Here is a 13,976-nt window from a genome sequence, read left to right as displayed (position 1 = left end):
GTATTTTTTTGGGACTTTTTTTTGTTTTAGCGGATTTTAGTTTGTTTTTGTGTGTTTTTTGTTTTCAGCAACTAGCACACGCTATTTGTCGAAAACAAAAAACACAAAATTTTCACAATTTTTTGGTTCTTTTGAATAGGACACAAAATGGGCTCATTTGTTCCATTTTCGCTATTTATTTCAAACAAATGCACAGCCCTACGTTTTGTTTTGTTTTTTTATCTATCCTGGACTGCTGATTTAAATACTGCAAGAAGTATGTATTTCACTGTTTCAAATAAAATAGATATGCTTCATATCAAGAATTTGTAATTCTAAAAACTATGGAACTAAATAAAGTGAAACAGGAGACTGGGTCCCTGTAGTGTGGTAAATAAATCCCACTCATGGATTGGCAGTTACATGGATTGACAAGAGAGAAGTACCAGCAGAAAGCCTGTGTTTACTGCAGTGAGACACAGCTGATTCCAGCTGTGAACCATGAAAAGAAGAAATTGTCAAGGTCTCTCTAAATAACGGCCAGCAGCTAAAGAGCAGAGCGAGAGAGGAGCTCAAGTCACATTGCTGGATTTCTCTCCATATGCATCAAGGTTGCTGAAAGGTAAACGCTGCTGGGACCTAAACTTACTGTGATTTGATCTGTTGGAAGTTAAACTGCTAGCTACTTGTGTCACAGCTGCATGTATTTTGCTGAATAACATAATGGTTCTACAGCCTCAGGTCCTTTGACAGCCATTTTGAAAACCAGGACAGGTAGCCCAGGGAATCGCTGCTGTCCAAGATGTGGCATAGGGGATCTGGAGGGGTTTGGGGAGCCTGGGGTGGGTTGTTTTTTTTGGCATCAGTGGGGCTTTTCCACTGGGGAGGGGAAAAGGAGGCCTGGCTGCTGGCAGTGCATTCGATTCTTTTTAAATAAAATGAAAGATGTTTAAAATTTAGTTCATTTTTCTTTCATTTCATTTTAGAAACAAATGTGCATCCCTACTGATCCAGAAAAAGCTGATTTGCTTCAATTTCTCTGATACAAGCCTTCCAGCAGTTACCAAACCTGAAACAAAAACTAGTAAGAGAGAAACTTCAATCTAAAACTCTGAAAGAAGATAGTGGTGCACACCCTGCAGTTACCCTGCTGTAAATTAAACCAGCACCTATCACAGGGCTGTGATAAAAAAAAAATAAAAATAACCATGTAACAACCAACCAAGATTGTTTTACTCTTCCTGGGCCATTTTCATACTATTAAACTACAAATTTGTGCTAAAAAATGGGTTAAAATAGGTAGCTGAAGAGTATTTGTGCATAGCCAAGGGCAAAGAGAAACACCCTGGAAGAGAAAGCAAACCAAGTACAAGCAAATGCAAAGGATGCACCAGCTCACCATTCAGTCAGGTACTTAACTTTGATAGATTGCCGATTGACTTTAATAAGTTACTTCAAGCCATATAAATAGTTTCCAGTACTGTGTATAGCAACTGAATAAAGAAAACAACTTAAAATACAATGTAAACAGCAGTAAACCTATCAGGTGGCATGATTAAACAAGAACAATGACAAAGAAGAATGATCGGGTCATGGTTGTCCTTGTGCAACTGGAACTGAGTAAAGTCAAGCCACTTCCTGCTCTTCTAAGGCAGTACCTATTCACAGGGCTGGGGGTGTGGCAAGTTGTCAACGACAAATACTGGGCTAAGCCTCTCTCTATTCTCCACTGAGCATTCTTCAATAACTTCTCCAGTTTGAAGACTGAGTACAGAATCAATAGATTGGTTGGGTGCAGGGCTGGCACGTCCATTAGGCGAACTTTGGGGGCGAGCCGTAGGGGGCGTTGAAGAGCAGCCACATGGTGCCGCAAGCGGGGCCTATCCCTCTCGCAGCAAAGAAAAATAGAGACTTGGGTGCTTCTCAGGGCTCGCGATCCTAAGAAGCACACAGTTGGCGCCAAAACAGGTAGGGGGATGCGACCGGGGGAGGGGGCAGCGCAAGGGTCGCCTAGGGTGCCCAGCACCCTTGCACCATCCCTAGTTGGGTGTTGCTAACATGCCTGCAAATGGATCTTCATATTATTTTAACTGCATAGACCAGAGGTGGCCAACTCTGGTCCTCCAGAGCTACAAACAGGCCAGATTGTCAGGTGATCGACAATGAATATGCATGAGATAGAAATGCATACAATGGAGGCAGTGCATGCAAAATCTATCTCATGCATATTCATTGTGGATATCCTGAAAACCTGGCCAGTTTGAGGCTCTCAAGGATCAGAGTTGGTCACCCCTGGCATAGACTCTTATCAAACAGATATTTGTTTCTCTAAATACTTAATCTCAGGCTTCTCTTTTGACTGTGAACCCTGTAAAATACATGTTTGCAAGTGCTATGGTAAGTCTAACCATACCTCTCACCCAGGAGTTAAAATTTCCCAAGGTAGAAAATGGCAAATTAAGCAGCCTCCCTTCTAATGCACCTCCCCGTATTCAGGCCGATTTAATAAAGCAGCACGGAAAACCTCTCCTGGGCAAATATTTAAATGAGGTGTCACACTGCCAAGGAGGCGCTAGGGACAAATGTGCACCCCCTAGCACCTCCTCCGCAGCGGGCGCCCAGGAAAGGTCAGCTGTCAGCGGGTTAGGAAACGGATGCTCAATTTTATGAGTGTCTGTTTTCCTAACCTGTGCACAGCCACGGGTTAGGAAAATGGAGGCTCGTTAATTGAGCATCCTTTTTCCTAAGCTGACCCCGGGACACTTTTTAAAAAAAAATGTTTTTTTACTTTCTGTCTCTTTTGTTCCTTCAACTTAATATCGCCACAATATTAAGTTGGAGGAACTACAAAAAAAGAAGTCTTTTCTGCTTCTATGTGTACACTTTTTGGGCTGCTCAGAAATTAACGCCTGCTGTGGCAGGTGTTAATATGTGAGGGTGAAAATGTGCAGGTCAAGTGCACATATTTTTTTTTGGATTGAGGGAGAATAGCTAATAGCTTCATCAACATGCATTTGCATTTGATGAGGGCTATTAGTTTCGTGGGGGGGTTGAATGCGTGTTTTGGACGCGCTAATCCCCTTATGGAATAAGGGGTGGTGACGAGTGTCCAAAACCTACATCCAACTGCGGGTTAAACAGTGCGTTCGGCTGAGTGCACTGTATTGGATTGGCCTGATTGTCTGGAAATAGCTAATACCTTTATTTCCATGGGATTAGCATGTACTGTGCTAATCCTTGTGCTGGTTTTAATTCAGGTTTTAGTGCATGTTTTTTTTTTTCCACAGTAAAAACCCTATTAAAATACCGGGATTATGGTACTGTGAAAAAATCTTCTCTAAAACATGAGTTAAAACCCTTGCTAGTGTCTGCCTGGCTTATTATATCAGGCCCTGCTAGAGGAAATTTTGTGTCTCTCTCTGTTACCATTGTAATGTAATCAATCTTCCACCCTCTTATCCTACTCCATTCACATCACCATGAAAATGTAATCTGTTGTGCACTTGTATGATCAGGCAAAGTCATTGAAAAGGAATGGCTCTATACATCCTCTTTAACCAGACATCTGGCCCACCTTAAACCCTATAGAGGGAGAGAGTTCTGTGGGCAGGACCCTGCTGAGCAGGATAAGAGGTTGAACCCAGCCCCCCCCCCCATGTTGCCAGGAGAAGGGAGCTCCTGAAATATCGGTCTTGAGGTGAAGCTGGGAGTACACTGCTGGAGGTAAGCAGTCTACCTGTCTGTATTCTAATTTATGCAAATAAAGCTGGAATTGGCAAGAAAGGAAGGTTGGAGTATGTGTGCCTGTGGTTCCAACCTGAAAGTTACTCGACTATCCCACAGTCAGCTTTTACCTGCTTATTCTATTTTGTCCTGAGGAAGGGAATGATAGCGCCCAGAAGTTAATCAGGAAATGTATTGTTAGTCCAATAATAAAAAGGTATCACCTTACACCAATGTTTTTGTGTTTACTGAATTTTATTTTTGCACATTCAAAGATGAACTACTAGAGCAAATACAATACTTTATCCTTTTAAGAGAGAACTGGCTTCAGTGAAAGGCCAAAGCACTAAACTATAGGTGGCCTACAGTCTTAGTGGCCAAGTTGTTTGTGAGCGAGTGGGTTAGATCCCACCCGTGTACCTTACATACAGGCCGATTCAGTAAAGTCCGCGGGAGAGCGGGCGTTTGCCCGCTCTCCCGGCGCGAGCACAGGCCACTCACCTGTGCGCGCGATGCAGTGTTTAAATTAGGTCCGGCGGTAGAAAAGGGCAAAAGGAGGCACTAGGAACACTAGCGCGTCCCTAGCACCTCCTTTTGGCCCGGAGCGGCGGCTGTCAGTGGGTTTGACAGCCGACGCTCAATTTTGCCGGCATCGGTTCTCGAGCCCGCTGACAGCTACAGGCTCGGAAACCGGACGCTGGCAAAATTGAGCATCCGGTTTTCGACCCGACAGCCGCCGGCCGACTTCAAACTTTTTTTTCTTTTTTTTTTTACTTTTTTCACCCTTCGGGACCTCCGACTTAATATCGCCATGATATTAAGTCGGAGGGTGCACAGAAAAGCAGTTTTTACTGCTTTTCTGTGCACTTTCCCGGTGCCCGAAGAAATTAGCACCTACCTTTGGGTAGGCGCTAATTTCTGAAAGTAAAATGTGCGGCTTGGCTGCACATTTTACTTACTGAATTGCGCGGGCATACCTAATAGGGCCATCAACATGCATTTGCATGTTGAGGGCGCTATTAGGTTCGGCAGGTTGGACGTGCGTTTTCCGCCCCTTACTGAATAAGGGGTAAGGGGAAAACGTGTGTCCAATGACAGGTTAACAGTGCGCTCCGTCAGAGTGCACTGTACTGTATCGGCCTGAAAGTTTATTTATTTATTTATAACTTTTATATACCGAGGTTCAATTAACAAGATTAATTATCACTTCGGCTTACATTACAACCAGCCAAAAAATAACAGAGACAAAGTCTTGTTTTACAATTAACAGGGTAGAATAACCTGGATGGAACAATGAACATGGTAGAAATAACCTGGAAAACATAAAATGGGTGAGGCAAGTATAGAGAATTGGGATTGTATAACCTGGGCGAACAGCAGGGAAATTAAATAGAGGAGGACTGTGAAGGCCTCAAGTTGGATAGTGTACACATGATGCGGATAAGAACCAAGGTTGAGGTGAGTAGTTATGGGAAGGCTTGTTTGAACAACAAAGTCTTAAGTCTCTTCTTAAAGGTGATTGGACATTGTTCCAGTCTCAGTTCAGGAGGGAGCCGGTTCCATTGCTTGGGGCCTGAGGCGGATAAAGCTCTCTTACTGAAGGAGGTCTTGATGGAGGGTGCTTGAAGAGAGCCTCTCTGGGCTAGTCTAATTGGACGGACCGAGGTGTGGAGTTGCAACGGTCTTGTAAGATCCAGAGGAGTAATGTTGTGTATGGCTTTGTCAATGACTGTTAGTAGTTTATGAAGGATTCTAAACTTAATTGGTAGCCAATGTAGATTCTTTAAAATTGGAGTTATATGGTCTCTCTTATTGAAAGTGATGCTTTTCTGTGCCTTCTGGAATGAAAGCCTGTTTTATTCTTGTAATCTCAGCATCAGGGTTTGCTGTTTCCTCTGTCACACGTCCATACGTCTAAGAACTGGTTATGCAACATATATGACACTTATTTTTGTTATGGATTTGGATTAAAAGGGGTACTGATCATACATGTAGTTAAGGTAAATACTGAATTAGTGAATAAAAGGAAAAGAATGAACTAAATATCATCTCCTTTTGAAAACAAGGGCAATAAAGTTAATATACGATAACATATGGATAATAAATCCGGAATCTGAAAACCTCTGGTTTTCCTTTTGTGAAGAAAATATGACACTGCTTAAAGACAACTATAATGAACTGCCTTCTTTAAATCATGAAATTATTGATGGAGAAAACCCCCTGGTGTGAAGCACAGACTAGACACCAGGTATAAATCCAAAGGAACTGCTAAGTTCACCAATTTATTCTTAAACTTGAGTAGCATCAGGGCCATACCACCACCTGTGAAACTCCTATTGTACTAATTTTTTGATGTGCAGGTTTCCACAAATGACTAGGTTCTAACACCAAACCGATTTAATTTGTAACCTAAACAAAATTTGGACCTAATTCTCCAAAGGGGACAGGTCAGCTCTCAAAACCATTATACTGCATAATGTTTCCAGTAGTAATTCACTAAAGTCAGTTTTAGTCCATGAAAACAAGATATTCATCATTTTAATTGTAACTACTCAGTATAATGAACTACATATGCTGGTTGGTATGTTTAGATTTCATGTCAATTGCTCAGCAGTTAATCACTTTTACCATTCAGTATTTCATTACCTACTGGGGAAAAATAAATTAGGAAGTCAAAATGAAAATCAGTAATCGAGTGAATCCAGGTTTTCACTCTCCAGACCAATAAAAAATCTCTTTTTCTAACCCATATCCATTTCACTTGTATGATGTGTTGGTGATATCACTAATGCAGCAATGGGACTAAATAAGGTTCTGTTTATCCCTGGGAAGAACTGGAAACCATTTAATATATAACTATTAAACTGTAAAAGATTTCATAATCAACTTTAATTAACTAATAATAATCAAATGGGCTTCACTAAAGGAAACAGGCATTCAGATACATACTCACGAGAATGTTACCAATTATGGAGCAAAATACATAACTCAGCAATAAGGCCATGTCCTGATCCAATCAAGTTTTTGAGGATATGCTTTCCTTTCCCTCAACAAATATGATGACTTAACTTCCATGCACAGTATAAAATATCTGCTATTTAACACTCTTAAGCAAAAGGCATATCATGAGAATTTAGCGGGAAATTTTCAGCAGGCCATCTATGGCTAAAGTCTATGGATAGAAAGTACCCACTGACTTTAGCTCAAATATACCAGGAACCACTGGTCACCCAAATCAACACACACTCAGAAACATCCATCCAACACACAAACCCAAGCATCCGTCCACACCCCCACTAGAGAAAGAAAGACCATGCCCCCACCATCTCTCAACCTCAAAACAGAAGCAGAGCTCCCAGAAAGCTGATGAAGAGGGGTTCCTTCTCTCCTATCTGCCGGGAGGTGACCGCTGCCATCCAAGGACTCTGGGGCCTGCAGGAAGATCCATAGCCAGCACATATGATAGTATAGACTGAAGCAGGTGGAATCATTTACAGATAGCAGGCTACAAGTAAAACCATTTGAAAAACTCAAAAGCAAACATTTGCAAAAAATGGATCCCCAGAACGAACACAGAATGAGAAGAACAGTGTGTCCAGTAATGCCATGACAAGCCATAGTCCTGACTCCATGGCATAAGCCAGTCAAAAAAAAAAAGTGAAGAACCAATAGTAAGTCTCGTTCCACAAAATCAATCAGTGGGGGACCCATAAGGCAGAGACAAAAAGGAAGCTGCGTAGACAACTCCGATTCAGTCATTGCAGTTTATCCATAAACGCTTTAGCTTCCTGGGGAGTAGCGAGCAAATGAGGCCCACCAGTGTGAAAGACTGTCAGGCAAGCAGGGAATTGCATTGTGAACTTTATGCCAAATAGCTGGGTACAATAGGAAGAGAATGCCTTCCGGGTCACTTGCACCTTGCTTGAAAATTCTGGGAAAATCAGCAACTTAAGCCTCCTTATAAACAACATCCCTCTTATTGCGATAAGCTTGCAAGATTTTTGTTTTGTCAGTATAGTTCAAATATTTAACGATGACCTGCCTCGGCCTCTGCAGATCCTGGCCCCCAGGGCCCAGCCGATGCACATGCTCCACAAGGGTCAGCCGTGCTCCTGAGTAGCTACTCTAGGAGCCATTTTCCACAAAAGGACAGCAGCACCTCTCCGTGGACTATCTCAGGCACCCCAACGATGCGGCAGATTGTTACACCTGCTGCGGTTTTCCGGGTTGTCAAGCTTCTCCTCAAGTGACCGGTATTTATCGCGGGCCACGGCAGCATCCGATTCTAAGTGCGGCCATGCGGTCAGACAGCATGTTGCGCAGCCCATGCAGGGAAGTGCTGTAAGATTCCACCTGCTCCTGGAGCTCATAGACAGAAGACTGAATCCTCTGCCGTTGGTTGGGCCAGGGCTGCGGACACGGCGCGTGTAAGGTTGCGGGATTACTGCATCTGAAAAGCCCTCTGCCCCCCCCCCCCCCAGGCCCTCAAGCGCCAACTTGTCGTCACCGCTTCCAGGCTTCTCCGCGGGCAACCCGCCATTATGCCGCCGACCTTGCTGATTGGTTCCCCAGGCGTTCCACTCACGATTCTGCACCTTTTTAAAGAAATATGCCGCTTAAAAAATTGCAAATAAATAGAAGCCCCGCAGGTCCCTAGGGAGCGAGAGAACGGAGCGCGCGCTCGGGTCTACGTCACTGCCACACCCAAGCCCGGAAAGCAGCTTAAATTGACTTACAAGTCCCACATCTGAAGTGTAGGTGATGGGAGTAATTTCCAGGAGCTTGTGTTGCTGCAACGTCCAGGGGTAACCGTGGACTTTATAGCTAATTTTCAAAAATAAAAGATCCCCTTTGAAAATTGTCTACAGTGACCATAGGGAAAAAGAGTACTCGTGTACTTGACACCTCTTATTCCTGCAGGCAGGCAGAACAGGATCAAGATAAAGCACACACATTTGAAAATCAAAATGCATACATGCTGCTTTCTTCCCCTAACCCACAGTTGGCAAACTCCGGTCCTTGAGGGCCACAAGCAGGCCAGGTTTTCAGGATATCCACAATGAATATGCATGAGATAGATCTGCATGCTCTGCCTCCAAATGTATGCAAAACTCTCTCATGCATATTCATTGTGGTTCTCCTGAAAGCCTGGCATGTTTGTGGCCCTCAAGGACTGGAGTTCGCCACCCCTGCCCATCCCTGGCAATGCCTGTTTTTAATTTGGCTAAAAATACATGCACTCATGGCTGGATTTTCCATTAGGCAGAATAAGCAATTGCCTCGGGGCAACGTGCTTGGAGGGGGTGCCTGGGCGTCATCAAAATTCTTTTTATTTTGAAGAATAGAGTATCCAAATATGGAATAGAATAGAAGGTTCCCTGTAAGGTGGTGTGCAGATGCTGCCATACTGCAGGGCTCCAGTGACCATGCAAGGTGCACCTATTAAAACCACATCAGTAGGGAATGATAATGACAGTGGTCAAATTGGCCAACAATGGCCCTATGTGCAGGGCTGGATTTAAGATTTTGGCGCCTTAGACATGACTGTAGGGTGAAGGCAGGGTTCCCCCCCCCCGGGAGCTCGACAGTGGGATTTCACCACCAGAGATTGCAAAGAAGGTAAGGGCATCTTCAGCCAGAGTGCCACAGTGGTGCCTTTTTGAAGTGATATTGGTGTACTTTCCTAAAGTATGTGGAAGAAGATTCCTTTTAGGTCTGGGTATTTGATGCCTTCAAAATTTGGTGCCCTAGGCCTTTGCCTATACTGCCCATGCCTAAATCCAGGTCTTCCTAAATGCTTGATCCTTGGGCATAGGTGTAAAAGTGCTGTTTTAACTGTGCTATTCTTCAAAACAAGAGAATCATGTGGAGGCATCGCTGCCAAGGAAGATATAATATGCCTCACTGAAGTGCCTCTACCACCAAATATCGAGTAAGGAGGAAGACGGATGCTGCTGGGCAGGATGAGGGGAGAAAAGAAAAAGAAGGGGATGCTGAGCAGGGGTGAAGCAGAGAGAGATGCTGCTGGACAGGGAGGGGGAGAGAGAGAGAGGAAGATGCTGGGTGGGGAGAAAGAAAGAGAAGGGGATCCTACCTCTCCAGTGTAACCCCCATGCCCATCTGGGGTCACACCTTCTCAGCTTTGGAGAACCTGGGGTAGTTCACCCAAAAAGAGGAAATCAGTCTCAGCTGGGTCGTAGGCTGGGGGCAGATAATCCGCAGGCCCAAACTGAGCCGAGGACGCTCACACAAACACCTCCACAAATTCACTGTCCACTAAAAAGGGTGTTCTCCAACAAAAAATAATGTATTTATATTAACTATTCAATCGGTCCAAAAACTGTAGAAATCACACTTCCAGAAAAACATCAGCAATTTCCTACTCAGTCGTTTTCAAAGGGTTCAAAACAAAGTCAAATGACAGTTCTATGTACAAATCTTTCTTCAGCCTTAAACTAGGCCCAACTTCCTTAGCATTCACAACAGTTTAAATCCAATTTGTTACTCACATCTTTCAGGATGGCTGCAAGGCAACTCACTCCCTCTTCTGTAGATGGAATACAGTTCACCAACCCTGCTCAGAGGTTCCAGAAAGAGATTTTCTGCTGGTCCGGAAGGCTTACAGTTCTTGCTACTCCAAACTTAACGCTATAGTTGTCTCTTCACATTACTCCGGCTTCCTGGGATACCAGTGGGGTATATCTGCCCAACTCCTCCTTCCTCCTGGTTCCCTGGAGAGGGTCACAGCTACTGCCTTCTGCTTGGTGACTCTGAGGGAGCCCCTACCCTTGCTCTAAGCAGGCTAATATACCCTTTCAAAAAATCAGCTCTTAGGGGCTGAACCAGTCTGTCAAAGTGTTACCATACACTCCCTTTGACCATTAGATGACTCCACACCTCTCCCCTTTCATCATCCCTTTAGCAATTTCTTTTAGGAGGAAACAACAAACTCTCAACATTATACACTCTGCAATCTTTTCTGTGGCACACAGGGGCCACACTTGACCGCCATGGGGTCCCTGTCTCTGAGATCCATCCTGCTATGCATTGCCACTTTCATCCTGTGAAAAATACGTGCCTTGCTTTAGGTCACTGGATTCCCTTACAATAGATCACAATAATTCTACATTGACTGATTTTGCCTTGTGCTTGTTTTCCAACATCTCATTTACATTGTACATAATATACAGTGCATTTTGTTATGACCTTGCCATTGTTACACAATACAAGAACATTATTGCGGAAAGTCACATGCTATCCATCCATTCTTGGGGTTTGGAAGGCTAGGAAGCCTCAAATGATAAGGCTTCCTTCCTCAACCTCATCAACTAGCATGATAGTAGGCTTTTCATTAGCCGTAACTTGGATTACTAGCCAGGATGACTCTGAAAACTTATTTAGCAATAAGCTCCATAGAGTGATCCACGGCTCTGCACTGCCTATGCGGCCTTATCTGCAACAGAGCTTACTAAGGCCTCCTGTCTCCCTTGCTGATCCTGGATTCCTTCTTCTCTTTCTCTGACACTGCCCCCGTTTACTCTGTTTCTTTTCTCTCTTATTTGCCTGAGCTGCTGCAGCTAGAGCACAAAAACAGTATCCACATTAGTGAAACAAGTTGATTTGTCAGATATATGCTTTTCTGAATCATGTAATCTGTACCTAACACCACTGTCCAGATAGTTAGCAAATGTTTTCTAATTTAAATATCACACATTAAACAACATACCACGTAATGCACTTTAGCGCATACTAATCAGTTAAATAGTCTTCATTGGCATGCCTATCATATTTACAAACACAATAAAAGTTGCTGCAGTTATAACTCCATTTATCATTTCTTAGGAGCCAAATAAATTGACTAGTATATAAGTCAAAGTGTTTATCAAACAGTAAACAGATTTTCCACATGATAAACATATCATCACATTTTAGCATATCTGCCTCTTATTCACCCAAAGCACAAATCTTTTAGTCACCTGCATCACCCCTCAAACCAGGAAATAAAAAACATAAGAACATAAGATTTGCCATACTGGGACAGGCTAAAGGTCCATCAAGCCCAGTATCTTGTTTCCAACAGTGCCCAATTCAGGCACAAACACCAGGCAGGATTCAAAAAAGAAATAGATTCCATGCTGCTTATCCCAGGGATAAGCAGGGGATTTCACCAAGTCCACCTTAATAATGGTTTATGGACTTTTCCTCCAGGAGCTTGTCCAAACCTTTTTTAAGCCCAACTAGCATCTTTCACCACATCCTCTGACAATGAATTCCAGAACTTATTTATGCACTGAATGAAAAAATATTTTCTCCTGTTTTAAACGTACTACTTAGTAATTTCATTGCATGTCCCATAGTCCTTGTACTTTTTGAAAAAGTAAACTGATCTGCATTCACCTATTCCATTCCACTCATTATTTTATAGACTTCTATCATATCTCTTCTCAGCTGTCTCTTCTCCAAGATGAAGAGTCCTAATCTCTTTAGCCTTTCCTCATAGTGGAATTGTTCCATCCTTTTTATGATTTTGGTCGCCCTTTTCTTATGTTTTCTAATTCTGCTATATCTTTTCTGAGATACAGTGACCAGAATTGCATATAATACTCAAGATGTGGTCACACCATGGAGCGATACTGAGGCATTATGATATTCTCTGTTTTATTCTCTCCACTCCTTTCCTAATAATTCCTAGTATTTTGCTTTCTTGGCTGCCACCACACACTGAGTAGAGGATTTAAAAATATTATCCATGATGATGCCTAGATCCTTTTCCTGAATGGTGACTCCTAATATGGAACCTTGTATTCTGTATTCTGTAGCTATGACATCCCTAAGTGCATCACTTTGCACTTGTACACAGTATACGTCATCTGCCAATTGTGTGCCCAGTCTCCCAGTCTTGCAAGGTCCTCTTGCAATTTCTCACAATCCTCTTGTAATTTAACAACTTTGAAGAAATTTGTATCATCTGCAAATTTGATCACCTCACTTATTATTCCTATTTCCAGGTCATTTATAAATATGTTAAAATGCAGTGGTCACAGAACAGATCCCTGGGGTACTTCACTATTCACCTTTCTACACCTGTTTTACAGGACAGCAGATGCCAGTGTTCCACAATCACCAGTATCTGGCACTGAAGGGGATAATTTCAGCAGAGCCAGCTGATGATGTCACTGCTGCTGTCTGAAGAGTGCATGAGTTAAAAATCTGTCTGTGGAAAATGATGGTTGGCAGCAGCTGGAAGAAGGAGAGAGATACACAGCTGTGGTCGGACTGCCAAAGTTGCTAGAATTGTCCCTGTTAACTAAAATAGAGCACTGCTTAATTCTGCATTTAAGTTCAGTAGAAATTTAAAGTTACTATGCAATCCCCGTTTGCTTTTCCTCTGCTTGCAAGGCAGATTTATGTAATATATTTTTTGTTCACTATTCCTCCTTTTTAATAATAAACTCTTTAGTGTGTTTGAGACTGATTGTACCCCAGGGAAGTGAGAAGCTGGGAGATCCCACTGTTTTGCCTGTGTAGTCTATGAGCACTTTTTTCTGAGAACTGTGGGACCTGAGGTTTGTTGAGACATTGTGTACCAGAAAAACCCTCAGGCAATAACTCTGTGGGCAGGATATTTGTCGAAAAGAAAGCAGAACAGCAGTTGGTTGGTATTTACCTGATGGCTACAGGTTCAAGCCCTAGCAGGTGTTGGAGAAAGGGCAAAGACCTTTCATGGCAATTAGTAAATAGGTCACATTAATCTCAACTAAGTGTATTTACTAATAGTGGGGGTCATTTACTAAATTGTGGTTTTCTCCCTGGAGGGAAAAATACTGCGGAAGTTTACTAAACTGCATATTCGGTACCACAGTTAAATAAACCACATGGTATTTTCCCAGGAAAAATACTGCATCGCTGCTGCCCCCCAAAATAATGGTTGATGGTGACCCCCTTCACCCAGGGCCGCTATCAACTTAAAAACCCCAGAAGAAGCCCCCCCTCAAAGTGTATAATAACCCTAGGGGTCTTGTGAGATTTATTTATTATGTGAGATCATCTGTCCCACCTCCCTGCTGCCTCTAGAAGCGGCCCCAAAGTACAAAATTAAAACTAATAAAATCAAAGTCATGTGGTGATGGTGCCTCTCTTCTTACCATTTCATTATACCTCCCCCCCCCCCCACCCCCAGTATGATAGAATAGCAACTAATTAGTGCCAGTTTTCTTCAGCTGCTGCATGGACTGAAGCGTAGGAGCTGCTCCGGGGCCCCACTAGCCACTAGG

Source organism: Rhinatrema bivittatum, chromosome 13, assembly GCF_901001135.1.
Source record: "Rhinatrema bivittatum chromosome 13, aRhiBiv1.1, whole genome shotgun sequence".
In the NCBI taxonomy this organism is placed as follows: domain Eukaryota; kingdom Metazoa; phylum Chordata; class Amphibia; order Gymnophiona; family Rhinatrematidae; genus Rhinatrema; species Rhinatrema bivittatum.
This window is presented reverse-complemented; position numbering follows the sequence as displayed.